Source organism: Mirounga leonina, unplaced genomic scaffold (genome assembly GCF_011800145.1).
Source record: "Mirounga leonina isolate KUSES-001 unplaced genomic scaffold, KU_Mleo_1.0 Mir_91, whole genome shotgun sequence".
Lineage (NCBI taxonomy): Eukaryota > Metazoa > Chordata > Mammalia > Carnivora > Phocidae > Mirounga > Mirounga leonina.
This window is the reverse complement of record NW_023270839.1, coordinates 26,270,309-26,297,189: the sequence shown is the minus strand read 5'-3', so window position 1 is coordinate 26,297,189 and position 26,881 is coordinate 26,270,309. Positions and strand designations below refer to the sequence as shown.

The 26,881-nt window shown below is 40.7% G+C and overlaps 1 protein-coding gene across 6 annotated transcripts in view; it reads left to right on the top strand.

The window, feature by feature from the left end:
* The first annotated feature begins 15,692 nt into the window (after nucleotides 1-15,692).
* GABPB1 (GA binding protein transcription factor subunit beta 1) overlaps nucleotides 15,693-26,881 on the top strand; it is a 63,786-nt gene continuing 52,597 nt past the window's right edge. For 4 of the 6 annotated variants that reach the window (XM_034994668.1, XM_034994666.1, XM_034994671.1 and 1 more), the window contains exon 1: nucleotides 16,107-16,124. The gene's annotated coding sequence lies outside the window, so the exon portion shown is untranslated. Of the gene's footprint in view, nucleotides 16,064-16,106; nucleotides 16,125-26,881 lie in introns of those variants that run through there. The other 2 variants (XM_034994669.1, XM_034994667.1) reach the window with 1 other exon arrangement.

Below are 26,881 nucleotides of genomic sequence, written 5' to 3'. Positions count from 1 at the left end.
TGAGCCACCCAGGCGCCCTGCTTGTTCTCTCTTTAAAAAAATTAGCTTAATGACATATATATTTAAAGATTTTATTTATTTGACAGAGAGAGCAAGAGAGCACAAGCAGGGGGAGGCGTAGAGGGAGAAGCAGGCTCCCCGCTGAGCAGGGAGCCCGATGTGGGGCTCAATCCTAGGGTCCTGGGATCATGACCTGAGCCAAGGCAGACACCCAACCGACTGAGCCACCCAGGCACCCTAAACTCAATGATATATTAAGTTTATATTGAGTTGGAGATGTTTCCCTGTCAGTGCTTATAGATGTTTTCCCCCCATAGATGGACTATACACTAAATATATTTCCCCAAAATTCATGTTGAAACCTAATCCCCAAAGTGTAGGTATTTGGAGGGTCCTCTGGAAGGTGTTTAGGTTATGAGGGCAGATTAGTGCCCTTATTGAGGCTTTATCATCTACTATCTAGCAGATGCCAGTCTCTTTACCACTATTTTTTGCCAGGGCTTTCTGGTCATTTTTTAAAAAATATTTTATTCATTTATTTGAGAGAGAGAATGAGTGCACCCACAAGCAGGGGAAGGGGCAGAGGGAGAGGGCAAGGGATAAGCAGACTCCCCGATGAGTGCAGAGCCTAATGTGGGCTCGATCCCAGGACCCTGAGATCATGACCCAAACCGAAGTCAGCCACTTAACCAACTGAGCCACCCAGGCACCACTTTCTAGCCATTTTTACATTATGTTTTTCCCGTATGACCTTGAGAATCAGCTTGGCTACCTCCCCTCCTCCCATTTCCTTTGCTTCCCAAAAAGCCTTGTTAGTATTTTGACAGGTTAAATATAGAAACAATATTTTTATGATGCTGGATTTCTTAGCCAAGAACAAAGTATGGTTTCTACTTGTTCTTAATCTTCTGCCCTTGACGACTGTGTTAAAATTTGAAGGCTTGGGCACCTGGGTGACTCAGTTGGTTAAGCGACTGCCTTCGGCTCAGGTCATGATCCTGGAGTCCCAGGATCGAGTCCCGCATCGGGCTCCCTGCTCGGCAGGGAGTCTGCTTCTCCCTCTGACCCTCCCCACTCTCAGCTCTCTCTATCTCATTCTCTCTCAAATGAATAAATAAAATCTTTAAAAAATAAAAATAAAAAAAATTAAAAAATAAATTTGAAGGCTTTTTTGGAGGCAGAATAATCTGAGGCAGGTATGATCATTGGTAGTTTTGGGGGTAGTAACTTGGTAAGAGGAGGGAAAAGAAGCTAACGGTGTCTGCTATGGGCCAGGAATTAAGCTAGGTGTTTTTCACATTCTATCATACTTAATGGCCAACCTGCCCAAACCTAGGACTGTATGGGGCCAGATCAAGGATTAGCCTAGATGTCCTCCTAGATACTCTGTAGGGTAATGCTCAGAGGAGTATCAAGATGAAAGCAATATTTGAGGATGATCATAGTGGTAGTGAGACAGAATAGTCTGGGAGTGGGTAGGAAAGGTTAAATTCAGAGTGCAACAAAATTCAGTAATCTAAAAGAAAAGTGATAAAATCTTATTAGGATTAAGTCCTTATCTGTGGAGATAAATGTATAAATACAAAGGCGATTTCTTTCCAGGGAGGACAAGCAATTTGGACTGAAGAATTAATAAAGTTTGGCTTTGTAGATGCCCATGCCGCCCAGACAGTCAACTCCACCGTGCTCTTCGACATCACCGTCTATGGCAAGTCCTTGGGCTATGTCTCCATTGAGCTGTTTGCACAAAGTTTCAAAGACAGTGGAAAACTTTCATGCTCTGAGCACTGAAGAGAAAGGATTTGTTTATTTGTTTATTATTCTGGGGCTCATGTGACTTCATACACCAAAATGGCACTGGTGACAAGTTCACCTGAAGGGAGAAATTTGATGATGAATTTCATCCTGAAGCAGCATATGGGTCTGGGCATCTTGTCCGTGGCAAATGCTGGACCCAACACAACTGGTTTCCAGATTCTCAGGTACGCTGCCAAGACTGAGTGGTTGGGATAGCAAATGTGATCTTTGGCAAAGTGGAGGAGGGAATAAATATCGTGGAAGCTGTGGAGTGCTTGGGTCCAGGAATGGCAGGACCACCAAAAAGCTCACTATAGCCGACTTTGGACAACTCCAATGAATTTGACTTGTGTTTTACCTTGACCTCCAGCCCATTCCTTCTGAGCTCAGGAGAACATCTCCCTACCCTCATCTGCTCATTACATTCTATAATATTTGTGCTCTGACTTCATTTCTTTGGGTCCCATATTTTTCTTATTCCCCTCCCAGTCTAGCTGAATTGTAGCATTAAGTTTATGTATGAAAGAAAAACTAAATAAAGAATGTTTTGAGCCTGGACTTTTGGAGAAGGGTGGTACCTTGTTAAAGATAAAGAAGTTGGGGAGGGAGAAAGCAAAACGAGTTTCATCTGAAGAGCTTAAAGGGAAGTGGGATACTCAAGTTCCTTCTTCTAGGTCCTGTATGCAAGTGAAGTGCGTGCAGTTGGCAGAGGACAAATCAATTTTTAGTACAAAAATCTAGATTTAAACCAAAACTTTGGGCTTCACCATTTTGCTAAATAACATATTACTCCACCTATTGTTGCCTGCTGCTGGGAGTGTGGAGGGGGTTGGGTTAGCCAAGGAGAAAAAAGCAGCTCTCAGCTTTCCATCCTACTGGAAGCCTTCTCAGAGGGTTGGACAGTAGCATTTTAAAATTTATGCCCTTAAGTACTCCATAGATATTCTCTTGCCCAAACCTGAAACTCAGTTTCTCACTTTCTAGTTTTTCTATCTCTTTGGGATCAAGTATTAAATCTTTTTTTATAATCAAACATGATATAGCTTCTCCAGGGATTCAGTGTTTTTGCCTCATCAAAGAACATCTCTGGATAAAAGTGTGGAGTTTGTGCTGTTATCAACTCAGTCATTTTATCTTTCCCTGGCCTAGAGATGCAGCAATCCAGGTCCAGGGCAAGTATACCATGGAGCTGCAAGTCTATCCCATATGACCCACCCTGTGGGCTAGTCAACAAGGAATTTTTTAAAGCATAGTTGAGTCTAGATTTACCTAAGTATGGTGCTTTTTATTTGAGGGGATAGATGGGTGAGGGGAATATAAATACCCAAATCCCACAGAAGGCCTCAATGAATAGACCCTTTTCTTGGATTCGAGTCTTGCTTTAGCCATCAGTGCTTATAAAACCTGGTCTCTTTCCTCCACACACTTCAGGATGTGACTTTTGTTAAGCTCTGCCATACTATACGTAAGTATTTTTTTTTAAAAAGATTTATTTACCCATTTGAGAGAGAGGGAGAGAGAGAGAGAATCCAAGAGGGAGGAGGAGCAGAGGGAGAGAGAAAATCCTCAGGCAGACTCCCCACTTGAGCAGGGTGCCTGACATGGGGCTTGACGCAGGGCTCAATCCCAGGACCGAGATCATGACCTGACTGAAATCAAGAGTTGGCTGCTCAACCAACTGAGCCACCCAGGCGCCCCGTACCTAAGTATTTTATTTTTAAAGATTTTATTTATTTGACAGAGAGAGACACAGCAAGAGAGGGAAAACAATCAGGGGGAGTGGGAAAGGGAGAAGCAGGCTTCCTGCTGAGCAGGGAGCCCGATGTGGGGCTCAATCCCAGGACCCTGGGATCATGACCTGAGCCGAAGGCAGACGCTTAATGACTGAGCCACCCAGGCGCCCCTCTACTTAAGTATTTTAAAAGCTCCAGTGTTATAACCAGCTTGGGAGTAAGGGGTTGTCCCAAGCACCCTTAGATTGAAAACTTGGCATGTCCTTAGGAAGAGAAAGGAGAGAGGACTGGATGGGCTGCTCAATATTAGCTGGGCGATGTTTCTACCTTGCACTTACTTCATTTCCTGAGCTGCTTAGGCATGGCTTCTAATTGAGGGGATGTAGTTGAGAGTGGGATGTAGGAGGGAAGACAGGGTTAAGTGTGTCAGGACTGACCCTCACCCCTAACCCCTCAGCTTTTTTGAGATATAACTGACATATAATATTGTATAAGATCTACAACATGATGATTTACTATACATCTATATTTCAAAATGATTACTACAATAAGGATAGTTAACAAACACATCCATCACCCTAAATTTTTTTTTTTTTTTGTGGTGAGAACTTTTAAGATCTACTCTTCTAGGAAGTTTCAACTATATGAGATTATTAATTATAGTCACCATACTGTACATTAGACCACCAGAATTATTCATTCTTATAACTAGAAGTTTGTGTCCTTTGACAATCTTCACCCATTCCCCTGCCTCTTCTCCACTCCAACCCTGGCAACCACCAATCCCTTTCTATGAGGTTGGTTTTTTTTAGATTTATGTGAGATCATATAGTACTTGCCTTTTTTGTCTGACTTGTTTTATTTAGCGTAATGTCCTCAAGGTTAGCGTAAAGCTCTCAAGGTTGAGCTCTTAATTTATGTTCTGAAAGTGAGACGAGACTATCAGTGAGGTATCTTGAACAGTGACCAACACAAATATATGTAATAATGGTCAAATGAATTTTTTTTTAAGATTTTATTTATTTATTTTGACAGAGAGAGAGAGAGAGACAGCGAGACAGTGAACACAAGCAGGGGGAGTGGGAAAGGGAGACGCAGGCTCCCCGCTGAGCAGGGAGCCTGATGTGGGGCTCGATCCTAGCACCCTGGGACTGACCTGAGCCGAAGGCAGACGCTTAATGACTGAGCCACCCAAGTGCCCCTGGTCAAATGAATTCTTGGAGAACCAATGCTTGGTGAGTTAGGTCTAGAATTTTATCAGCTTAGTGTTCCATGGTTTCCTTAAGGTGTAGGACACCTTTAACTCCTGAGTTGGGACTCTAGTCCCCTTAACAGGAAAGGAGAGGACAAAGACCCCAGAAATCTTTCACATTTTCACATATGAGTTTGTCTACCTGCCATGTCACGCTTTCACTCTTAAAACAGCATGGAAAAAAGGGTAGTCAGTTATGTCTGAGAAGCAGCATGGCAGAGAGGAAATAAAACGTGAATTTTGGGAGGTAGACCAATTGGGGGAAAAAAATTTGAATTCTTTTATTTTGCATCACTAAAGTCTGTATTTTCTCATTTGTAAAACGGGGATAGCACCTATCTTTAAATTTTTTTTATTTAAATTCAATTTAATTAACATGTACTGTATTATTAGTTTCAGAGGTAGAATTCAGTGATTCATCAGTTGCCTATAACACGCAGTATTACTTCAAGTGCCCTCCTTAATGCCCATCACCCAGTTACCCCATGCCCCCACCCTCCCCTCCAGCAACCCTGTTTTTCCCCTATATTTAAGAGTCTGTTATGATTTGCCTCCCTCTGTTTTCCTCTTTATTTTTCCTTCCCTTCTCCTATGTTCCTCTATTTTGTTTCTTAAACTCCACATATGAGTGAAATCATATGGTATTTGTCTTTCTCCGACTTATTTTGCCTAGCATAGTACCCTCTAGTTCCACCCATGTTGTTGTAAATAGCAAGATTTCATTCTTTTTGATGGCTGAGTAATATTCCATCGTGTGTGTGTGTGTGTGTGTGTATACACACACTATATCTTCTTTATCCATTCATCTGTCAATGGACATCTGGGCTCTTTTCATATTTTGGCAATTATGGACATGGGATAGCACCTATCTTTGCAGAGATTAAGTGAGAAAACTTACTTGAATGCATTTAATAGTTACTAAATAAATGCATGGTAAGTGAAGTCCAATGTGTACTAATGCCTAGCATTTTAATTTATATACTTGGTAAGTTGAAGATTCTTTAATGTTAATTTTAGCAGATATCATCAGAATCACCCAGGATAATGGAAGGTAAGAAAATGAAAGCATAATTGCAGTCATTAGTTATACAAAATAAAAACTATTTTAACAATCTTTTTAGTATAAAACATATACAAAACTAGAATATAAAGATCCTCCATGTATCCATCATCCAGCTTAATTATCATCCTTTGACTACTTGTTTCCTTGATACCGCCAACAATTTATACCCTGTTGCAACTCCAGATTATTTTGAAATCCCAGATAAAATAGCATTTCCTCTTAAATTTCAATGTCTCTCTGCAAGATTGTTTTAAAGACTTAATCACAACACTAATCATAACAAAACATCCTAACTCAACAAAAGTAATCTGATTCTTTGGTACCATCAAATATCCAATCATCGCTGTGCAACACGTAATGCCCATTAAGTGAATGAATTTACATCTGCATTCATATACCTCTTATTTCAACTCAAGAGACAAAAAGATTCCAAATTCCAAGCCACTCCTGAGATGCAAATTAAAATTTAGGGATGTTAAATTGAAGGATTTCCCAATAGTTACTTGCCATGCCTAAAGGTGTCAGTTGCACAGGAACTACACAAACAATATGTTGGTTGTCAATAATTTGAAGAAAGAACACTATTAATAGTTATGACAATTTTTTTAATGAACCTTTATAAATCTGCGGAAAACTAGAGATACGTTCTTTCCCAGGTTGGGCTACCATAACAAACTACCATAGACTGGGTGGTTTAAACAGGAGAAATTTGTTCCTCATAGTTCTAGAGGCTGGCAAATCCAAGATCAAGGTGCTGGCTAATTTGGTGAGAGTTCTCTTCCTGGCCTCCTCACTGTGTCCTCCCATGGCCTTTCCTTTGTGCCCAAGCTGAGATCTCTTTCTTCCTCTTCTTCTAAGGCTACTAATTCCATCATGACAACTCCACTCTCAGGGCCTAATTTAACCCTAATTACCTCTCAAAGGCACAATCTCCAAATACGTTCACATTAGGGGTTAGGAGACATGGATTTTGGGGGGACACAAACATTCAGTCCATAACAAATGTACACATTTATAAAATGATTACTAAGTTTGAAAAGTCAGTAAGCTAGCATGCTACATCTCTTTTCCTCTCCCTAAGTTACTTTGGCTCTAAGAATCTGAGCTCATCATTCCTGGAAATCTTTCTTCACACCCTAACCTGACCCTCAGGGCAGGTGGAACCCATAGCCTAACATCCTTACTTTCTCCATGTGCCACCTCAGCACCAAAGCAAAAGTAAGTAAAATCATTTTTAGCTCCTATCAGGGTAAGTTTTTCATGCAATGAACATTTTTTACTCTCTTCCTAGGTTCTCTGTAATTCAAAGGCTGAAGCATCTTTTTAAATCCTGCTAAGCTTGCAAATTTGCCAAAAAAAAAAAAAAAAAAAGTGTGGATGGAGCTGTTTGTAGTCATACTTGGCCCTTCTCCAGGTTTGCTAGCTGCGCTGACTGCATAAGCAACCATGTTTTTACTAGTTATGTGTGTCACTGCAGGAGCGGCAGCAAAGGCTTTCGGTATCCTGAAGAAATCCTGTAAACCAAACCCCATTTCCCCCAGTTGAACCAAATGATTTTGTTGTTGGTCCTGAAAATATCAGCAGGACTTGAAATAATCTGCCCTTCAAAAGTTGGCAGGGAAAAATCCAAAAATTTGCTAACACTAATCTATTGACAATGCTGTGGAGAAACATCTGGTACACAGAGGGCAATAGGGCAGAACCGATCAAAATTAAAAATACATACATGCCCTTTTGCAGAACAATTCCACTCTGAGAATGGAGATGAGACATACTTGAATATACAAGAAAAGATGGTGTGTGTACAAAGATATTCATCTAAGCACTAATTAGAATATAATAATTTAGAAATTCCATGTCTCTCAATTGGATGATGACTGGTTAAATAGTCTGCAGGGGTAAGAAAAAAATGATGTATCTTATGCATTGATATGAAAAAGTCCAAGATGTCTTAAGTGTAAAGTGCAGAAAAATATATGTGGCATCCTCCCTTTTATATAAAAATGGGGAAAAATAAGAATATTCTTTCTTACATGTATAGGCATGAAAAAAATTCTGGAAGAATACACAAGAAAGTAAGAGTGGAGGTTACCCTGGGGGTAGGAAAAGTATGAATGGAAGACAGTGATGATGTTTAAAAAGTTTTCTGTACTAGTGGATGGATTATCTATTCAAATAATTTTTAAAAATCTGGCTGGAAACCATAACCAACCAACAATTATTAAATGTCCACTGTCTTACAATATGGTAAGACATAAAAGTTGCCCAAATGCAAAATATATGTAAAATACAAGGTTGAGTGAAGTGGTTGTACCTAACCAATTCCTGGAAATAAAGTTTTTGGTGCTTCTGGGGAATTCTGAAATCAGTGACTTTCCCATAGGACTTTACTTGCTTACTGGAGGTCTTCTCCACCACTCAGAAAAAGGGGGTAGAGAAAGACAGAAGACATCATGCTTTTGCACTCAATTTAAAATTCTTCAGCAGTCTGCCAAAAAAGCACATTATTCATCTGTAAATCTAAAAACATGCAGGAAGAAGCCAGTAAATGTACTGATAAGAACATTTTTTCTCTTTTCTTAATGTTAAAATATTATCTTAAGAGTAAATAAAGTTTTAGTAAACCTAGTAGGGGAAAGTCTTCCTTGTCGATTACAGTAGATAACTCAATTTTGAGGAGATACTCCCTCTTTCCAAAAGACATGTGTTCACCACCAGCCTTAATTATCTTTCATTCCAAGTTTTAATGACCTTAACTGACAAAGCCATCTTGATCTTTACCCTTAGAATTTCAGGTGACTAAAAAATGTACAATAAACAGTGAACACCATTATATAACATTCCAGTGTTTCCCAACGTGAATTACCTGTACCACTGGTGATACTCCTGGGTCTAGGCAGTACATGAAGAAAGCAGCAAACAATGTCATCATATAGTGAGTTACTCCTGTTTCTTTTTCAAGCCTTCAGAATCAAAGCACTTGGCTGGCAAGAGTGTTTAGCTAGGCCTTAAAAATTGACTTTGTTTTCATTATACTAATTTTTAGATCTTTTTTCTCATTGCCAGAGGTGTAGGGCACAAACGTTTGCCTGGATTACCCATGTTCACAGAAGCACAACAAACAGGAGTGCAGGTGTTGCTACATGTGTTTCAGGAACCCCTTGGTCACAAATCACAAAAACCAAAGGTCTTTTCTCAGGGCTTATCCTTCCTTGACTCAAATTCTCCCCATAGACTTCATAAAACACTTGGCTCTCCAGGAATGGTGTACTGTACCAGATAAATCGGAGTCAGGCTGGTTTTATTTTATTTTTTAATGCAGGCTCCACAAGCCGCATGGAGTCCCATGCAGGGTTTGAGCTCACAATCCTGAGATCAAGGCCTGAGCTGAAATCAAGAGTTGGATACTTAACCAACTGAGCCACCCAGGCGCTCCTCAAGCTGGTTCTTTATCTTGCTGCTGCTTTATCTTGCTTTGAGTCTATAATCCGTCTACCAAATGAGGACAAACTGGCTACCTTGGAATCGGAGGTGAATAAATGATATCACATGTAGAACAGCTGGCATGCAGTTTAAATGCTGATTTCCTCTCCTCTTTACTTCTCTCCTTCTCTATTTTCTGTATTCTCTCCCAGTGAGCTCATTCACTCCCATAGCTTCTATTATTACCCTGATGTGGATAACTTCTAATTTTCTATCAGCAATTCTGAATTTGTTTTCAGAGAACCAAGCATTAAGTTCTGTATCGGTTTAATAATGCCACCCTGATGTTCTGGCATGATGTTAAACTCAATACACATAAAACAGAGCATCTTTCTCCCAATCTACTCCTTCTCTTGGTTTTCTCATTTTGTTCATGTTATTGCTATTACCTCCTTTGCTCAGGCTTAAAATCTGAATCATTCTAACTCTTTCCCCTTTCCCATTACATTGAATCAGGCATCGACAAAAATCTTATAAGGCATTTTAATAGCTTAGGGGGTTATAAAAAAGTCTGTTTCATGAAACTTCCCTCCCTTGCCAGGTGAGAAAAAGGAAATTAAGGCAAGTTAGGAGATATGCTCAGGTTACATGCCTAGAGTGGTTAGAGCCTAGACTAAAAGCCAGTTAAGACTTGAACTTGGGGCTCCTCATTCCCAACTGCCAGGGTCTTTCACCTTCCCCTACTGCCTCAAGTTCTGCATTTTTGCATCTGTCTCTCCTCTTATCGTGGCCATTCCCAGAATTCAGGCCCACCTTATGTTTCACGTTTATAATGTACAGATAGAAAGATCGGCTCGGTCAGTGAGGTAATAATTGGTAATATGTATCCAGCATTGCCCATGAAAATTTTTCCCTACTTGTTAATTCCAATACATTTTTTTTAAATGTTTTATTTATTTATTCATGAAAGTCAGAGAGAGAGAGAGACACAGAGGCAGAGGGAGAAGCAGGCTCCCCGCCCAGCAGGGAGCCCGACGCGGGACTCGATCCCAGGACCCCGGGACCATGACCTGAGCCGAAGGCAGACGCTTAACCATCTGAGCCACCCAGGCACCCTAATTCCAATACATTTTTAAAAACCATTATATAATACACATACTGAAAAGTCACCTACCCCCGAAACTACAGCTCAATGAATCACCAAGTGAATACCCACGTAACCAGCACTTATATCAAGAAACCAAACATTGCCAGCACCCCAGAGGTCCCTTTGTGCCCTCCTCCCAAACATCACTCCCCAACCCAAACTATTTCTTTTATTTACAGTTTTTACTACCTAAACATATACCCCTAAATCTAGTTTGGTTTTGCCTGTTTTTTGAACTTTGAACTTTCCAAAGTGGCTATACTAATATACATTCCCACTAGCAATATAGTTTCAGTTGTTCCAATTCTTGGCCACATTTGGCATTTACTGTAATGTCCATTTTAGCCACTATTGTGGATGTGCAGCCATATCTCATTGTGGTTTTAACTTGCATTTCCCTAATGATTATAAAAGTTGGGCGACTTTACATGCTTATTGTCCATTTAGATACCCTTTTTGGTAAAGTGTTCAAGTCTTCTACTCATTTTTCTATTGGGTTGTCTTTTTATTTTGTATTGATCTGTGGGAGATTATAAATTCTAGATAGGAGCAAAACAGACATATTTCTACTGTAGAACACATTTGCCTGGGTCATTAGAATACCACCATCTCCCTTTACTCTGGCCCCAAATTCCCTAATGAATCCTCTGGGAGGTAATGTAGTCAACTTCATGTATTCTCTCTAAAACAAAGTAGAACCATTGTGCCAGGGAATTTGCTAGCTACTGGGAATATAATGGCAAAAAAAAAAAAAAAGGTGATAAAAACAATACTTTTGAATGAGACCTGTATTGGAATCCTATCTAATGTTTATCAGCTTCACGACGTTAGGCAAGTTATTTAGCTTATTCTGGCCTCTGTTTACTTGCTGGAAAAAATGGGGCTAATAATACCTATTTTTTAGCATTGCTGTGAGGGTTTACTGAGACAATATATATAATAGATTTTGCACAGTGTCTGGCAAACAGGAACATTTAATAAGTGATAGCTATTATAAATTTGGTTATATCCTTGCAGTCTTCCATTTCTCGCTGGAGGGAGAGACTGAGTAGATGTCCATTCCTTTCTTAGCTGCTATAGTTCTCACTATAAAGTAAAAAAAAAAAAAAAAGCATTTGTTTTAGGTAATCTTCTGAGAACTTGGTCCTTGTGACTCCCTTCACCTCAGTGCCTCTAGAGCAGTGCTTCAAAAATTACCTGTGGCGCAGTGTAGAAGATCAGGTAACTGTTGGACGACAAACTGAGGGACCATGAAAAGAAAAAAAATATGGGTAATGTAGTTTGTGAATTTATATTTAAACCTGGACAAGCAGGAGGTGCTGGGGCTGATAGTGATGGCCTGGAGTGTGCTCAGGAGCACGTGGTGCAGATGGAGGGTCTCCTCATCATCCTGTTCATACAGAAAAATGTCTAACATTTGAAGTCACTCTGAAAATCCAATAAATCAAACAGGTCTGGAGACAACAAACATAGTACAGTGAGGGGCATAACTATGTGGACAAGGGCCAAATGACATGTGATCACGTCAGTGAGCTTAAACCTGTGATTCAGAAGTGTGCAGATGTGAAAAGTAAATAAAGGAGTTGCCTGAGATTTCACTGACAGCTTGAAAAAAGGCACTACTTAATAGTAACATAAGAGAAAAAAAGATGACCTTAATGGCTTAGAGGATATATAGTTTGTATATCTGGGGGAAAAAAAACAAACCCAAAACCTCTCACCATATAAAAAAAAAAAATTATCTCTGGTGAAAGATCACAGACACTTCTATAAAATATGAATTACTAGTAAAGGAAAATAAAAAGAAGACATATACAACAATACAGATCCATAAACATGAAATTTGTCTTAAGTAATTGCAAGCTTCTAAATTCTTACTCAATTTCTACAAATGCCTTCTCTAGGACCAGTAACAAAGGGTTTGCAGACTGGCACTGGCCTGTGGACCATACTTTGGTGGCACTGCTCTGAAGCACTGAAAAAAAAAAAAATCACACTTCTGAATCTGAAGGGTTGAGGGTAGAGCCTGGAACGTGGGGACTGAACTGAAGGGTTGCACTTGGTCCTGAGCCACCAGCTGGCCACCTACTGGTCTTTTTCTAGCCTTAAGCACAACCTTGAGTCACTCCCTAGCTCAAAAATCATTTATTGTTCCCTTGTATCTAGGATAAAATCCCAACCCTTTAACATGGTATCCAGGGCCTTCCAGGCTGGTTCCACACTTTAGTCTGATTTTCCACTAGACCGCACTGTCCAATATAGTAGCAGCGAGCCACATGTGGCTATTGAGCATTTAAAATGTGAGTAGTTCAGGAATTAAAATTTTAATCTTTAAAATTAAATAACAAATCCGATACATAATTCAATTACTGCAAAACTTTTAAGTATGTTTGGAATGACCTGGGTATGTTAATCTAGTTTTTCAACTGTAAATTTTATGGAATCAAGTACTGAGATATGCTCAAAGTATAAAATACACACCAGATTTTGAACACATACTTGGTAATGAGAAAAAGACTGTAAACATTTAAAAACATTTACTATTGATCACATATGAAATGATACTATTTTGGCTATGTTGGGTTAAATAAACATTAGAATTAACTTTTTACTTTTTTAATGTGGTTACTATAAACTTACCTATGTGGCTGGTGTTGTATTTATATTGGACAGTGCTAGCCTCGACAATCATGCCCAAACCTAGGAATCACTCTTGATTCCTCCCTTTCCTTCACTCATGTTGACTCATTAGCAATACAGGTCAGGTCTAATCACCAAATATATCTTCAGTTCATCCACTTTTTCTCTGCTGCTACTATTCATGTTACTCCCTTCCCTCAATGTCTTCTATAGCACTTAAACTTACCAAAGCAGCACACTTTTACCATTCCTTTCTTTCGTCTCTAAACAAACTCTCACCTTAGGATTCTGCTCTGTTATTCCCTTTGGTCTCAAATACTGCTCTTAACTTACTCCCACTCAGGTCTTAGTTCAGAGAATACCTTCTCCGTGAGGCCATCTCTGATCAACCTCCAAAATTTTGCTGTTCTCTCCCCCAAAGAAATGCTTTATTCCAATACCCTTTTATTTTCTTAATGGAGCATATTATCTTTCCTTTTTTTTTTTTTTTTTTAAAGATTTTATTTATTTGAGAGAGAGCATGAGCAGGGCAGGGGGGTGGGTAGCGGGGAAAGGGAGAGGGCGAAGCAGACTCCCCTCTGAGCAGGGAGTCCGACCAGTCCACTTGTCTCGGAGCTCGATCCCAGGACCCCGGGGATCATGAACCTGAGCTGAAGGCAGACGCTTAACTGACTGAGCTACCCGGGTGCCCCTTATCTTTCCTTTCATAAAACTTTTTTATGGTTTGTTCCCTCCACTAGCAACAGGAACAGGGACCTTATTGGTTTTGTTGCTGCTTAATCTATTCCAGTATTTACAACAGTGCCAGTTACAGACAGGTGCTCATGAAACAACTTAATACCTAATTGTCTGCCAGACATATCTGCTTGGTTGGTTCACAAGTACTTCAAACTTAACAAGGTGAAAGATGTCAAAGATGACTTCCTCTCAGTCATTCCCTTACCGGCTCAGCCAGATGACCAAACTCTCAATAACTACTTTGGTCATATTCTTCACACTATTTGCCACTATCTCAGTCCAAGGCATTACTCTCTCACAGATTACTGTTTTTTCCAAACTGTTTTCCATGCCTCTGAGTTTTGCATAACAGTCTGTCTAAAATGCAAATCCAATCCTGTAACACTTCTACTTAAGGCCCTTCAACAGTTTCCTCTTAGCTCTCAAAAGCTAATTTCTGCACATGGCATTCAAGGTTTTCATGATTAAACCTCTTCAGGAACATCTCTAGGCACTCCTGAAACAGCATTATCTTCTTTACTCAATAATCTCTCCAAAGTTTGCCTCCTAACCTTTGCACGTATTGCTGCTTCTCTCTAGAAGGCTCTTCCCCGATTCCCTTCTTAAAGCTAACTGCTTCTCCAGTCCCATTTCATTCCTCCAACCCAGGTGAGTAAGGGATTTCTCCTGTATGAGATTTCGCAGTATTCAGCAGTTTACCCTCATTATACCACTGATGATACCTATTTGTCTGCAATCTACAGTGTAAGATCAATGAGGGCAAGGATTCCATAGCAACCATTAGCTCAATGTTCACTCAAATAAATTCAGTGTGAAAAAAAAGCATGTGATATAAAAAATTTGACAAATTTTTATCAACCGAAGCACTGAAAATATATTAAAAGAAAATAATATGGCTCCTATAATATTTACTTTGCTTCCGTTTTAGGCAAAATGCTTTAATAAGTCTTTACCACCTCAGTATCACAAAAGGATAAATGGAAAGAGAAAAATTACTTATCTGAGGCCTCACAAAATCAATGGGTAATACGGATTTCACTTAAGCTTGTAAACACTCCTGGATTAAACTCTTGGCGCTGTCTCAGATATTCCCAACTCCTAACTATAGGAAGCCAGAAGCTGCAGGTTAGCAGCTTTCCCACGTGGGGAAGTTATTCCCAGGCTCACCTGTTAAAAACATACCAGTGTGTTGGGTTTCTTAGCAAATCATCACAAGTAAATTAACTTCCAAAGGTTATCTCCAAATAAACTTTTGCGCCTTAACACAACAGAAATCTTGACATTGCAGCCACGAAGAAACAGACCTCCACCTCTGGGGTGACAGAAATCCAAGGCAAATCAGTGAGCAGTTACTAGGGTCTATTAAGTATGAGACACCTGTGACACCACCGGCATGTTGAAAAAAAAGGCTACAGGAGTAACTACATCTTCGTCATGAACCTGACCGCTCAGTTTCCGCGAAGAGAAGGACCATCCTTCGTTCCTCCCCTTGTACCTCAACCGCCACTCCCGTCCCAGTCGGCCTAGTTGAATCTAGGGTCACTTTAAGTTAAATCCTAGCTTCCCGGCTGCCCTTCCGTCTCCCAGGAATCTGCTACGAGGCCCAGCTTAACCTCGGAGTTCGGATTCCCCCTCTCTCAGCGGTCATGTCGCAGAGACACGAACGGAGGAACACGCACTTTAGTTTCCCAACTGCCAGCCCCCGCAGAAATAGGCGGGAAGGCTCGGCCACCAGCCGGGCTGCTCCGCCGCGCACATGGCCGGCCGCAGCTCCCACCCCCGTGCCGCGCAGGCGCCGGGCGAGCCGGGACTTGCGGTCGCCGAGAGCGGATCATTCCGCCGCTTTCTTTGTGTGGCTCAGGCTCTGCAAATGGCATATTTCCTTTCCATCGGTTAAAAACAAAAATCAGACTCTGTCGCCCCTTTCCTCTCGCCCGAATGGGGTCGGGGAGGGAGTGGGAGGGCGAGCTGCTGCCGAGGGCAGGGGCGGAAAGGCTCAGGCGCGGGCTTGACAGGGGCCGGGTCCGGGAGGGATGCTGGGAGCTTTGACTCACTCGCACACCATGTGTCCCTCCGCGCGCAGCACGGGGGACTTTTCGGTGGGGATTTTGGGCGCCGACCAGACGCGGCATTTTCGGAAAATAGCGCCCTGTGCAGCTGAAGCGCTTTGTGTGTAGCGGGGCCGCGTCAGCCCGGCCGGGTACGAGGCGCCTCGGGTCCCCGCACCACCTCCTGCTGCTCCCCCGTCGCCGCTCCCGAAGCTTTTCCAGGTCAGTGCGGGTCTGTGTAGGGCCCTGTTACCACCGGATGTGGAAGTTGATCTCTTCGCTGGTAAAAAATAATTCCACTTCCCCCGGAACCCAGATCATCCCCGCGATTTCCTGTTTATTGCATTAAGGCGCCGGGTTTCCGGGGCTCCTAGCCCCGCTTATTCCGCGGGGGTCGGCGGGGTCGGCCTGGGCGCCCGCTCCGCCCGCGCCGCCGCCGCGCTTTGTCCGCCGGGCACCCCGCTTCTGGGAGGGGCGGGCAGACATGGTGGCGGCCGCCGCCCCCTCCTCGGGCCCGGCGCGCCGTGGCCTCCGAGCCGGCCCTGGCCCGAGCGGCGGCCCCGGGGCGGGGATGGGGTCGAGCAGGGGCGGCGGGGGCTCTGCGGGCGCCGGGAGGCGGGAGGTGGGCGGGCGAGGGAGGGAGACAGGCTGGCGCGGCCCGGCCCGGCCCCGGCGCCCGCCATCCCGGGAACTGCCGGCCTCTTTGTTTGGGCGGCCGGGCGGCCCCACCGGGCTCGCCGGAACCGTGAAGAGGCGGCGGGGGCGGCCGCCCCGGGGCGCGCTGTGCTGCGGGGCCTGCGCGGCCGGGAGGCGCTCGGGCCGCGGCGGGAGCGACTGGCCCGGACAGGGTTAAGTGGGGGGCCGGGCCCGGCCCGCGCGGGGCCGATCGCGGCCACTGCCACGACCTCGGGGACTCAAGTCCCTGAGGGGACAAAGCCCGCCGCTCTGGATGCTCGGGACTTCTGCTCTTGGGACTTGGCCGCCGGGATCTGCGGGTGCACGGCTTAGGAAAAAAGTTGAGAATTTTGCCAGGTCATTTCTGCCCGGACACAGTTAATCAGTGTGTATTTAGTGTGCTTCGTTGAAGCTGCCCTGCCGTGTAGAATCAGCGTGTATGGCCTCGGGTGCGTCGTGAAAACTGAAACCAAAGGAATTATATAGGCCTGCTTTGTGTGTGTTTTCCCACTTTAAGCTTGTTTTCAGTACACATACTCTTGCTTTAAACCTGATTGGATTGTGGCGAGCAGACATCTGTTCAAAGGAGGGGTAGCGACCACCACAGTACTTTTGAAGGGGGCTTGGTAATGTGGAAATATTTTAAGTGCTCTCTCCGAACACTGATTTGCTGTCTCGATTCAGGCAAGTTACTTTCTGAAGTACAATTTTTATCTGGAAAATGTTTTGATGTAGTCAGTAAATGATCCTTGTAAAGTAATTTTCCATTCCAGAATTAAAGATGCATTATAATTTATTATGCAGATGTTAGTGGTCAAAAATTACTTTTGCAGATAGTTATTTCACGTAGAGACCCACCCAGCTTGATTTAAATTTCTTCGCACTGACCTATAACCATCAGCCTTGACACTTCCACTTTCAGGTTCAGACTCTGAATTTAAGGAAATTAAAAATGGCTTTATGCTTTTTTCTTAATTTTTCTCTTTTTAAATATTTCCCCCCAAATAACAGCAGGAACAAAAATTCATTACACGTTAATACAAGTGACATACTAGGTAAGAATGACATTGTTTTGCATTTCTTCAAGTCTTTTAAATGTCTGGTTTAATAGAAGATACTTAGATTCTTAAGTCTACTGCATTAAGTCTGTTGTGGTATCACACCATGTAACCTCTGGAAAACTCCCAAAACTCCATTGTATGTTCATTTTTTTTTTTTTTAATTTTTTTTAACTTTTTTTTTTTTTTAAACTGAGATTTGTCATTTCCATCCTCTCCCCATACAAGTCAAATAGGGTAATACAAGACACATTTAAAAAATATGGATAGGAGCGTTGATTTCTATACTTTTTTCTTGCACTCTTTTTTCAGTTTGGGATTTAGTTGCATAAACAGTATGAAAAGTAAGGATTGTGTAATCTGCATATGATCCTGGAGTCTCAGGAACATTTGCAAATATTTTAAGTGACTAAACTTAATTTTTATTTCCACAACTTAATTATGTATGCAAGTAAAATGTGAATTTCATATTAGATGTGCTTGTGAAAACTAGTGTGTAAAAGCAGTATTTGAAGATAGGACACTGTCAAAGCACTTCAGGAGCTCCAGATTTAAAAGGAATCCTGCAGTGAAACATTTGGTCAAACAATACTTTTGTAATGCATATACATACCTTTAGAGTTAACTCTCCTAACTTAGAGTTTGAGTTCTCTCTTTCAGTCAATCTGGGTATTTTAGGTTGGAGGCCAGTTATACTGTAAATGTGTGAAAGTGTTAAGGCCATACTTTGGATTAATGGTTTTGAAATGAAGCTAAATTCATTTCCAGTTGTTTCTGTGAACTCTACTTTGATTCTCTCAGACTAGTTCTCTACTGTTCCATCAACAGGAAGCATCTGGTCATTCTTGACATAATTGTTTGAAAATGCCAGGTATATTTTTGATGTTTGCTATGTAAATGAAAATAAATATCAGATTGGTTCTTGGTTAATTTTACTTGTCTCCCTTTGACCCAGCAACTCTGAGATTTATTTATGATGGACCTCATCTTTAGAATGCCCCCCTCCTTTTTTCCCCCTGTCTTGAGTACCTCCTAAGTTAGGAATAGTAACAGGTAAAGCAAACAAGTCAGGAATTCAGAAGTCATTACATGAAATTTTGAATCATGAATTTATTTTGAGGGTGTATTTTTGAGGGTGCAAGTTCCCTTTGCAAGTAGCCTGAGTGTGGGTGAATTCACTGATGGGTCCATCTCCTCCCTCTCTCATAAACGTTAAAAAGCAAAGGGAAACAAAACCTTAAAAGATGAGGGTGACTTAGTTTTCTAATGACTATCATTTCTTTGGCCCCAGAGCTTTCCAACTAGTAATCGTAGGTTTCTATAGTATGATGTCTCTATCTTGGTATTACACTATTTTGAAGGTGTTTGTTCCATCATGCTTCCTAGAAGGTCTGTCTACTAGTATTAAGGACTGTGTTTCCCCACTGTGTGGACGACAGTGCTTTGCATAGAGAAGATGTGTTGGTGCAGTTGCCTGTCAGTTCAGTTGTTGGTGGGCTAGTATATTTTCATTTAGGCTAAGTACGTCCATGAGGTTAAGTGTAGAGGCTAAAGCGTGAAATGATTTCTCTACTGAAGGTAAATCATATGTAGAGCCGTTGATATATTTAGAAATAGGAATTTGAAACTCTTTGTCCTGGTTCTCTTACATTTTAATGGGAATAGTTGGAAAGGCAGGCAGATAGGGCCCAAGACGCTAAAGCACAAATACAGAATGTGCAAAAGACTCGATCATTTTAACTGTACATTTAATGTGAATCAACACTATGGTATAATTTTTTAAAAAGTAAATGTCATTTTTGAATTTGGTAGAACAACATAGAACAGGTATTGGGGCGCGTGGTGGCTCAGTCGGTTAAGCGTTTGACTTTTCATCTCGGCTCAGGTCATAACCTGAGGGTCGTGAGATGGAGCCACCGGTCTGGCTCTGTGCTCATCATGGAGTTGGCTTGAGATTCTCCTCCTCCCTCTGCCGCTCCTGCACCCTTGCTTGCGCTCTCTCTCTCTCTCTCTGGAAAGAAAGAGCAGGTATTAGCCACACTTTACTTTGTACTTGTATTATACCTGGGATACTTACAGTGTGTCAGCTTTTTAGGTAGCATACTGTCACATTATGAGTGGGCCCTTAGATCAGTTCTCAGACTTTATATCAGAATCACCTGCAGAGCAAAAACACGGAGCTTAAGTAGGATAGGACCTGGGCTGCTGTATTTTTCTCAAGTTCCCCAGGTGATAGACACCTGTTTGGCTCAAAGAAGAGAAGGAAGCTCATCTAAGGAATGATAGCTATCTTTAAATATTTAGAGGTCTGTCACACAGAAAGATCAGGTTTGATCTGACTAGAAAGAACTAGGTAGGATCAATGAGTAGTAGTTAGAAGGAGGATTTCAGCATTCTTTCAAGATAAAATTTCTACAAAACCGTAAAAATGTAATGGGTTGTGTGGGTGGTAGGCGCTCTGCTTTCACTGATAATGTTCAAGTTAGGGATTCTAGGGTGCAGAAGTTGATATGCTGAATGAGGAATTGGGCCGGGTGTCCTAAAGTTCCCTACAAACTTTTGAGACTTTATGATATATGTCTAGGTTTGCAGGTACAAAAGTAGAAGAGCAAAAGTCATGAGTGAAACAAGCTGGTTAGCTTAACTGGATCATAGTTTTCACCTTCTTGGATAAAGAGAAATGAGTATTAAGTGAGAGAGCTATTTGATGAGGGCTTTAAACCCAGCTATAGGGGCACCTGGGTGGCTCAGTCGGTTAAATGTCTGCCTTCGGCTCAGGTCGTGATCCCAGAGTCCCAGGATCGAGCCCCATGTCGGGCTCCCTGCTGGGCAGGGAGTCTGCTTCTCTCTCTCTGCCCCTTTCCCGTCCCCCCTGCTCCTTCTCTCTCTCTCGCTCACTCTCTCAAATAAAGAAATAAAATCTAAAAAAATAAATAAATAAACCCATCTGTAATTTGGGAGACTCAAAGCCTTAAAAATGGGCATATCTTCTGACATGGAAACTCTCATTTAAGGGAATTTATCTTGATGTAATAAGGATGTGTGCAGAGATTTAGCAGTGAGCATCCTGATTGCAGTGCTGTTGATAGTAAAAGCTGTGTATTAACATTTGACCCCACTCCCACATTAATCATATGAAGTAGATAATATTCTCCTCCATTTTTCAGCAGAGAAAACAGGCGTAGGGAAATGAGGTAGCTTGCCTAAGGTAGCACAGAGTTAGTATGTGGTAGAGCCAGGACTTGGATCCAAGCTGTTTGACTCTAGAGTCAGTAACTCTTGATCACTGTGCCGTACATAACCTAAATGTTTCACAGTGATTGTTAGGATATGTATTCACAGTGGGGTGAACCGTGCCTAGCGGTTAAAATGATGTTAGAAGAACGTGAAGACATGAAGAGATGTCTTGGTATATGTTAAGTAAAAAAAGTAGTTTTAAAAACACAATTCCATTTTGGTTAAAAAACAAATATACAGTTGATCCTTGAACAATAGGGCTTTGAACTGCACGGGTCCACTTATACACAGGCTTTTTTTTTGACAAATACACTATAGTACTGTAAATGTATATTCTCTTATGATTTTCTCAACATTTCCTGTAGCTTGCTTTACTGTAAGAATACAGTGTATAACACACAAAATATGTATTAATCCACTGTTTATGTTATTGGTAAAGCTTCTAGTTGGCAGTAGGCTATTAATAGTTAAATTTCTGGGGAGAGAAAAGTTATAGTCAAAATTTTCAACTGTGTGTCTGGGAGTGTGTGGGGTGTCTGTACCCCTCAGCCCTGCATTGTTCAAGGGAAAATTGTATTGACCTCTGGAAGGATATATGCCAAATTGTTAAGTGGTTATTTCTGAGTGTAGTTTTATAAGTGATTATTTTCTCTTTGCTTATCCAAATTTTCTGACTTCTGCAATGAATATATATTTTTGTGTATTATTTGTAACTAAAAGCATATTAAAATGTCATTTCAATAAGAAATTAAATAACAAACTGAGGAGCTTGGATTTTATACTGTGCAGTTTATGCACTTTGACTTAGAAATTGCACATAAATGAGAATTTGTAAGCACATGAAGTGTTTTGTATTTTTTTAAGTTTGATTCCTTACCATTCTAGAAGTAATATGTTAATTGCATAGAGAACAATCGTGGACTCCTACCATTCTGTCATAATCAGTTCTCAATTTTGTGTTTTCTTCCTCTTATGTGTAATATTTTAAATGTTGTATTCATCTCAGCTTGGTCACTCTCTGGCTTTCCGACATTAGGCAATTTACTTTAATCTCTCTGCCTTAGTTTCCTCCTTTGTAAAATTGGGATAATTATAATACCTATGTTGCGGTGGTTGGGAGGATTAGATGAGTTACTGCATATAAAGTGATCAGAACAGTGTCTGACACACATTTAATAGCTCAGCAAATGTTAGCAATTATTATTATAGGATCATAGCCCACTAAAACCCTTGGGTCTAATAGGTTTTGGAATTAAGAATTTTTTGGATATAGGCAAAGTAATAATGTAACCTTTCAACAGAGTCCAGTCCTCTTCAAACACATTACTATTTCTGCAGCAAAACATAGGAAGGTTTACACCAAATGGGGTAAATAAAAGCTATAAATAGCTTTATGTCAGGTAAGGTTTTGCCACCAAAAGAGTTTTTGTGTTTTGGAATTGAAATTAAGGAACTTGTAGAATATTTATTTAGCTTTGAGTCCTATTTTATTTTAATGTTTCAACACATACCTTTTCATGTTGTTATATAGCTTTATAATCCATGATAATTTAAAAATTAAAAAAATAACAATGTTCAGTTCTATTTCCTTTTATTATAAAATATGCTAAACCTCCGCCAATATTGTTGATTCTGTTACATAGTGTAGAATCTTTTCTAGAAGAGGCTTGAGAGTTCCTCTAACCCAGTTAGCTTTCTTTCTGTCTCATTACACTTGAGGAATAAGATATTTCTTGTTTTTTTCTATTTTATTTAAGTTTTTAATTCCAGTTAACATACAGTGTGTTACAATAGTTTTGGGTGTACAGTAGTAATTTAATAGTTCCATACATCACCCTGTGCTCATGAAAACAAATGCACTCCTTAATCTGTATCACTGATTTAACCCATCCCCCCATCCGCCTCTCCTCTGGTAACCATCAGATTGTTCTCTATAATTAAGAGTCTGGTTCTTGGTTTGTCTCTCTCGCTTTCCCTTCGCTTGCTTGTTTTGTTTCTTAAATTCCACGTATGAGTGAAATCGTATGGTATTTGTCTTTCTCTGACTTATTTCACTTAGTATTACACTCTTTAGCTCCATCCATGTTATTGCAAATAGCAAGATTTCATTCTTTTTTTTATGGCTGAGTAATATTCCATTGTGCATATACACACACACACATCTTCTTTATCCATTCATCAATCGATGGACACATGGACATGGATACTTCCATAATTTGGCTATTGTAAATAATGCTGCTATAAACATAGGGGTGCATATATCCTTTTGAATTAGTGTTTTGTATTCTTTGGGTAAATATGCAGTAGTACCATTGCTGTATGGTAACTTGGTTTACTACAGCAGTAATTCTTTATAGGAGGTGAGTAGAGGCTACTATGGTACCTCTCTTTAACGTGCTCTCCCATTCTGTAGATGTGGGCACTGAGGTGGATATTTATCCTAAGTCATAGTATTAATTATAGAACTGAACATTGGAATTAGGTCACTTCCTCTCATGATAAAATTATGGGCTGTGCAGCCCTTCTGATTCCTGTACTCCTTTGTGTCTATAGCACTTACCATGTATCCAAACAGAGGGAAAAAATTTAAACAGTGCCTTAGTCCAAGCTGCTATAATAAAAAACTGGAGGCTTGGTAGCTTATAAACAACAGAAACTGATTTCTCACAATTCTGAAGGCTAGGAGGTCCACGATCAAGGTGCAAGCATAGTTGGGGTCTGGTGAGGACCCTCTTCCAGTTGCAGACTTCTCTGTTGTATCCTCACATGGAGGAAGGGGCATGGGAACTCTCTGGGGTTTCTTTTTATAAGGGCATAAATCTTAATGATCCTTCCTCATGACCTAATCACCTCCCAAATATCCCACCTCCTAATACCATCACTTTGGCCATTAGGAGTTCAACATACAAATTTGAGGGGTTGGGGAGAGACACAACAAGCATTCGGACCATAGCAAACAGTATGTTGTTAAAATGAACTGAAAAATTTCCCTTACATCCTAACTGGCTTAGATGAACTCTTATATCTTTGCCCATGTGATTACTCCACCTGTGCCTTTAGTCATTCCTTTCATATAGACTCAATTTCTCTCCCTTCATTTATTGCTATATGCATTAGATGTAGCCTTGACGGAACTTTTGACACCCACCACTTCTTTCATATTTACCGTTGTCAAATCTTTCCACCATCTATCTCCTGTTTTTTTTTCACAGGTCACAGCATATTTATGGAGGAAGGTGAGTAATTTAGAAGATTTCTTGGCCATTATGAATTTATGCTGAACAGTTCCCAGTGGGCCCTTGCTACTCTTGGCAATTTTTTTATTAATCTCACATTTTTCTGTTTTCTCATGTATCTTCTTCCTCTCTCAAAAGATGCCATTGATTTCTACTTAATTGAAAAAGCAAATAGAGTACAAGCTTGCTTACATTTTTTTTTTTTTTGTCACCACGACAAGTCTATTCTTTCATCTTATTTTGTGAACTGAATGGAAGGAAGAGGATTCTTTTGCTTTTCTAGGAATCTTGCTGCCACACTTACTTTTCCTCTCTGATCACTTTGATCGTTATCTACAATGGTTGGGTAATAATCGTCATATTTAAATAGTAAAGTTTTTGTAATACATGTTTCTCTTTTATTATTTATATCCATCAGCACAGTTCTTCAGATTACTCTTTACTGGGTCTCAGTTTGTCCTGAGGCTCTGCAGTGCCTATTTCCCATCCTCACTTTGGAGTCTGTTCTTCCAATCCATCCTGCATATGGCTGCCAGAATAATTTTCCTAAAACTTTTTTGAACCCACTGCTTTTAAACCTGAACAGCTGGAGGAGAGAACATGTGATATTGACCTTTGCGCTCTCCATCATGCCAAGCGAAGTGAATTGAACTTGTACTGAATAAATGTTTGAGTGGATCACCGTTTGCTCAAAACGTTGAATGACTTCCAGTTGTCTGCAGAATAAAGTCCAAACTCTGCTTTCTAACTTTCAAACCTTTTCATATTCTGCTTCTTCAACCTTACTTCAGTCTTGTTTCCTCCGTAATATACCATGCTCAGGCACGACTCCCTGTCTTCTTCCTTTTCCTTTTCCTTGATAGGCCTGTCACAGACTATTCAGAAGTGTTTGCTTCGTGCCAGCACTGTCCTGATCTCTGGGGATACAGTAGACAGAGTCTCTGTTTTCTTGGGGCTGACATTCAGGATGAGGGGGGAGGAAATGCCCAGTAAATATCAGGTGGTAACGAGTGGCATGAAAAGGAATAAAACTGGATAACGGGTTGGGATGGTGGGAGGTGGTTGCTATTTTAGGTGGTGAGGGAAAGATCTTTTTGGGTGTCCTGGAATGAGGGAGTAAACAATGAAGTTATGTAAGTGAAGAGCTTTCTGGGCCAAAGAAACGTGTTTTGAAGACCCTGAGGTGGAAGCATTTTTGGCTTGTTCAAATAATTCCCAAGGCTTGTGTACCTCAAGCAGAATGAATAAGGGGGAGTAATAGGTGAGATTAGAGAGGTCGTGGGGAGCTAGAGTATGCTCCAAATATTGTCTTTCATTGAAGAAGCCTTCCTTGACTACATCATTTTGTTGATTTAAAGCTTCTCTGAACCCATATAGCAACAATGGAAGTAGCTTTCAAGGTATTTTTTTATTGTGACCTACAGTAAGAAATTATTTTGCAACAATAACGTACATACACATTGTTGTGTGTGTTTGTATGTGCATGTGTATAACTGGAACAAAGGTTTCATGAAACAATATACCTTTGATATATGCCGATATTTTAAAAAATGTTGACTTTAGCCTACTAAATGATTTCACAGTTAAAAACTTAATACTTAAAAAAAAAACAAAAACACTACAGACTGCTTTTATTATAATCCACATATTCTTCCAGGTTGTGAAATATCTTCAGTTAAAGATCATGATTTCAATTATTTTGGTATAGGTGGTTTTTTTTTTTTTTAAGATTTTATTTATTTATTTGAGAGAGAGAGAATGAGAGACAGAGAGCACGAGAGGGAAGAGGGTCAGAGGGAGAAGCAGACCCCCGCTGAGCGGGGAGCCCGATGTGGGACTCGATCCCGGGACTCCAGGATCATGACCTGAGCCGAAGGCAGTCGCTTAACCAACTGAGCCACCCAGGCGCCCTTGGTATAGGTTTTTAATGTTTACTGCTGAATAGAGAGGACTTGTTTAATTTGGCAAATAGCTATTGAATTGGATACTAGAAACTGCTGAATACTAAATACATAAGAATAAGATAAACTCAGCCTGACTTCCTGAGGCTTATAGGAGAGGAGAGCTTGTAAACAATTCTGTAACAGAGTGGAATCCACATATTAATGAAAGTAGGTTCAGGCCACAATGAGAAAATAGAGAAATCATTAATTCTTTTTGCTGAAAAGGTCAGTGGGAGCTTGTTGGAGGAGGTAATGTCTGAACCGAGTTTTGGAGGAAGAATGTGGGTATGTGGTGAGGTAACTTGGGGTAAGAAGACTTCTCAGACAGAATAACACATAAAGGAATGGTATCACAAAACAGAATAGTATGTAGGGGTAATTATAGGTAACTGTGTATTGTTGGAGCATAAATGCAAGTGGGAAGTGGTGAGTTGATGAGGCTTGAGGGAGGCACGGGCCAGATCCAAAAAGGTCTGAAATGCATTGTAGGAAGTTGCTACATGGGAAGTAGAGATACCATCTCTCAATAAGTCCAATACAGCCAGTTTTTCCTCAAGTGATGAAATACATTGCTGTTTCCTCAATTGTGCCCTAGAGAAAGTTGGCTTACATTTATGGGCTCTGTTGTACCAAAAAATGTTTTTTAAACATTAAACTTTCACCCATTGCAATGTTAAGTTTACTCTAGAAGAAGCATTTGAGAATTGAGACGTACTGGAAATGGGAGATTCACATTTCAGGGTAATTCTGGGATCTATGTTTATGAAATAGAATGGTAGGGGGCCAACTAAATTATTTTTCACTCAAGTTAAATATACATATGGTTAAATTCTGTATTCTGTAGGTGACTGCAATACATGATTGTATGTTTTAGGAAGATATTTTGATAAA